The sequence below is a fragment of the Octopus sinensis genome, linkage group LG16, assembly GCF_006345805.1.
Source record: "Octopus sinensis linkage group LG16, ASM634580v1, whole genome shotgun sequence".
NCBI lineage: Eukaryota > Metazoa > Mollusca > Cephalopoda > Octopoda > Octopodidae > Octopus > Octopus sinensis.
In genome coordinates, this window is record NC_043012.1 from 13,021,549 (window position 1) to 13,026,548 (window position 5,000).

Genomic DNA, 5,000 nt, shown 5'->3' on the forward strand with positions numbered 1-5,000 from the left:
AATATTTTGAGGACAATTCATACAGTAACACAGATATACATACATATATAAGTAGATGCATACATATATTACACACGCACTCACACAGGCACGCATACACATTTACATAGTCGTATAAATATACCTATATATTATATACATAATCTGCACATATCATATAATGTATATTTTATATGCCCTCACCTTCTTGCTGGAACTGTATATTATGTATGTAAATATATGTATGTAAATATATGCGTTTGCGAGTGTGTGTGCGTGCATATGCGTGTTCGATTGTCAGTGTGCGTGCATACGTCTCTGTCATCGCGTGTGCATGTCTGCCTGTCTGCGTAAATCTATGAACTATATTATCCAACAATCAAAATTCTGGACATTCTTATTTGGAATTTACAAACAAATTACATTCAGATTTAAGTAAAGCCTAAGTCAATATATGTTCTTTGTATTCCCATACACGAACGGACTTGAACGACATTACGCTGCGCCGTATCACTCTAAAACTCATGTATATTCGCATGTGTCTTAACTTGAAGATGCATATAGTTCTAATTGCAAATCGTCTTGTGTGCCTTCTGCTGAACGTGCATGATCCGACATTATATTTAATAATGTAAGGCAAATAATCTCTCATATGTGCGTGTGTTTGTGTGTATGTGTGCCTATTTCTCTCTCTCTCTCTCTCTCTATCTATCTATCTATCTATCTATCTCTCTCTGTGCCTATTTCTGTATGTGTATATGTGTGTGTTTGTACGTTTACACATGCTCATAATTGCATCATTTTTTTACAGCCAGAGAAACAATCGCATATTTCTTCACCAAAATTAAAGAGCATATCAGATATGATTCACTCTTATATAAATATCATGAGAATGGTTACACTGATTTTCATATTGTTACAAGAAAGAAAACACACACACACACACACACACCACACACACACACACATACCACATACACACAAACACGCACATATATGCAACAATTACAAACGTTAGTAGAATACTGGATATGGAAAAATACACAAATCTGGATATTAGTGCATAAAACTATAGTTATAAGGCTTATCATGCTTTAATATTAAATCATATATACACTTCAAGTTATTTGGAAATCCTATTTTCGCCATTTTCTTTGTAAAATACATATATGAGAAACTTCTACCTCACCATATACACAAACAGGAAGAGGTAAGTATTGCATATGTGGAGTTATATCTACAACGCAAAAATGATTGCAACGCAAAAAGATTATATCTACAACGCAATCATACGCATTCATTCTGAGTTCAAATCCTATCTAAATGTAAGACACCAGCCACTTGTTTTCATAAGGATATATATTTATATCCGAATTTGTTCTCTGGTATTTACTTCATCAAGTCCTCTATAATAATATTTCTTCGTTTACGCTTGTGGCACTGAGAAGGACAGTGATATGTGGTTTATCAAATATAGTAAAATAAATTCTACCATAAATTTACCTGTAAACATCGCTGTTGGAAACGATCGTGTACATGTATTAAAATTCTTTCAAACTTTAACATTTCTTCTCCATTTTTAACAAATTTGTTGTATATATGTATAAATTTATATATACATATAGATGTGTGTGTGTATATATGTACATACACATACACACACACATATATATATATATATATATATATTTATATGTATATACATACATACATGCTACTATTATCATTAAGGACTCTGCTATTACCATTAAGCATATTGTTATGGCAAGGAACTCCACACACGCATATACATGCGTGCATACAAGGAGGCGTAAGGCCAATTCTAAGACAACCGCAGAAACAGACAAGGGAACATGAAGGGCAGTCATCAATTCATTGAAAAAATTGCTAACAGCCACGATAAAATTTGATTAACAAACCATGAAGCGATTGAGTGTTTAACCAGCATATCAAATAAACGATTGGTGAGTTGGTGTCTTAGATATTTGACCAATTGTCTAAAGATTAAAAAACAGGATTAAACATGAGTCGGTTATCTCAATTTGTGTGTCATTACTCTCCCGAGATCCAACAATGTGTTTCTATGTATATATATATATATATATATATATATATATATTATATATATATATATATATATATATAATAATATATTTAAATTTAAAATGAGGGTGAGAAATTTGATAATAATTCAGATAACGTCGATTTCACACCAGTGGTCTAGCATATAAAAAAACCGAAGGTACAGTAAAATTGTATTGTATACGTATTAGAGGGAAACCACGTTATCTATTTCTAGCATAAGGGTGTCCACATAGTGGTTTCCCTCTAATATGTATATATATATATATATATTTATTTCTATATACATATATATATACATATGTATATATACATATGTATATATATATATATATATATATATATATATATATAATATATATATATATATATATATATATATTTGTTGAAATTGAAAGATGAATTTTCTTGTAACAGATTATTCAAAGGTTTAACCGATACCTGGGTAGCAAAAATCACAGCGGAAAACAGCACGGTTGGATATAAGACCATTTGGTGTTGCAACCGTGCGTTGGTGCGGATAATTGAAGTTTAATATTATTAGTGAATGGAATAAATGGAGTTGAACGAAGATTGTACAGAATACCTTTTATTACATTCTACACATGTTTCGAAGGCCACAAATTTCCAAATTCTGTTTAAATAAGGGTACCATATTGCGGCTTTCTCTTCAGGAAAAAAACAGGAATTCCGTTGACAGGACAAAACAAAACACATTGATAAACAGTTCTGCCATGGGCTCCTAAGGAGCATCTTCGTTCGAATTGCTGTGCCTCTGTTTTGTTTTGTCCTGTCAACGGAATTCCTGTCTTTTTCCTGAAGAGAAAGCCGCAATATGGTACCCTTATTTAAACAGAATTTGGAAATTTGTGGCCTTCGAAACATGTGTAGAATGTAATAAAAGGTATTCTGTACAATCTTCGTTCAACTCCATTTATTCCATTCACTAATAATATATATATATATATATATATATATAAACTGATAAATAGTGGTTCTCTCACTCAATCAGACGAGATCTTTGGTTTGATGAATAGTGAGTGAACCGCAATCCATCTTTTGTGATTTCTTTAAAATTTACCTTACTCGGAAACTGCAATCAGCATTCATCCCGAGTTTAGTGAAAGCAGTATAAGTGGTGCAATCTCTACGTTTGTGGTATGGTCAATCGAGCTTTTGTGGTCGTGCACGCTACTGGAGTATAAATCTGTTTTTACTTTCGTATGTGTGTATTTGTTCTAAACTATTTTGTAAGCGATAGCAATTTCGTAGATCCGAATTTGGTGCTTCGCTATTTAATGACCTGGTTCACCTGAATCCTGGACTTCTCTCCTCTCTTCTCTCTCTCTCTCTCTCTCTCTCTCTCGTCGCTCTCTCTCTCTCTCTCTCTCTGTGTATGTATGTGTATATATATATATAAGTATATATGTATATATATATAATGTGTGTGTATTTGTGAGCGTCTGTCTGTCTGTATTATATATATATATATATATATATATATATATATAATATATATATATATATATATATATATATATGTATATATATATAACGTTCTGTTGCCTCGTTATATATCTTTTTATGCATGGATATAATATAATATATACGGTTCTTTCGAATCCAATAACGTATTAGATCATTAATCATATTAGATGTGATATTGCATACTGCCGGGTTAAATTCACGCAATTACAACACACGGAGAGGTTATATTACTGTACGTATGGATATATCCTGAATGAACATGTACTTCTCTGTGTGTTATCATAGAGGGAAATATTGGCAAATGCAGTTATATCTAAAATGTCAGAAATTACACGACATGGCAATGCTTCTATTTTAAAGCGAAACGCCAGAAGATACTTTCTGACAAAATGAAAACTGCATGTAATAGTACTCGAAGATTTGATCCATTCCACTTCACACATATCAATAATATATATGATCTTCAAAGTGCTAACTCTTACATTAAGTTCTCTATAAAAGGAACTGAAGATAATGTGCCAGTTCCAGAAAATGATTGCCATTAAAACACCAGTATTACAGTATATTCGTCGTAATTCTTTTGACAGATGAAGCTCATGATTTGATCTTTATAAATAAAAGAAAAAAACATTCTCAATTTACATAGACCTGCCTGCGAAATTGTTGCTGGTAACCACGTAATGGCTTTACTGAGTTAATGTTCTATTAAGTTGGAAAGGCTAAATTCACGTTCTACACTATTCACACTTGAAATATCTTTCTTGTCTTGGAAGGTGATGTTCACAAGTTGATGTAATTTGAGCAGATATTACGTTTATCTCTCTCCATAGTACATAGATAAAACAATGCTTATATATATATATATCATATATCTATATATATATATATATATATATATATATATAATATATATATATATATATATATATATATGTATATATATCGATATGTGTATATGTATTTACATTTACACACACCACATATATAATACATACATACATATATATATATATATATACTATATATATATATATATATTTCTGAGTACCTCATTTCTTCTAATGTAAAATACCTGTACATCATCCCCAAATCTTCTAATATATATATATATATATATATATATATATATATATATGTTATTTTCATATTTAATTTAATTCAACGCCAGCAATATCAATGGAAGTGGTAAGTCATTTACATCGGCACCAGTATTGAAATGCTACTTTATTTTTCAACCCGAAAAAGTTTGAAATGAAAACTCGACCTCGAAAGAATGTTCAACTTACAACGTGAAGACGGAAGAAATACCTATTTCTTTACTGCCCACAAGGGGCTACACACAGAGGGGACAAACAAGGACAGACAAACGGATTAAGTCGATTATATCGACCCTGAAAGGATGAAAGGCAAAGTCGACCTCGGCGCAATTTGAACTCAGAACGTAGCGGCAG

The 5,000-nt window shown here is 31.4% G+C and overlaps 1 protein-coding gene and 1 long non-coding RNA gene across 2 annotated transcripts in view; one reads left to right on the top strand and one right to left on the bottom strand.

Annotated features, from left to right (window-relative positions):
• The window catches only part of LOC115220560, a 157,215-nt gene that overhangs the window by 39,052 nt on the left and 113,163 nt on the right, over positions 1-5,000 (bottom strand). The gene's annotated exons all lie outside the window — the stretch shown is intronic.
• LOC118766502 overlaps positions 1,042-5,000 on the top strand; it is an 11,591-nt gene continuing 7,632 nt past the window's right edge. Inside the window, exon 1 of the long non-coding RNA XR_005002440.1 lies at positions 1,042-1,053. This is a non-coding gene — a long non-coding RNA (uncharacterized LOC118766502). The remainder of the gene's footprint in view (positions 1,054-5,000) is intronic.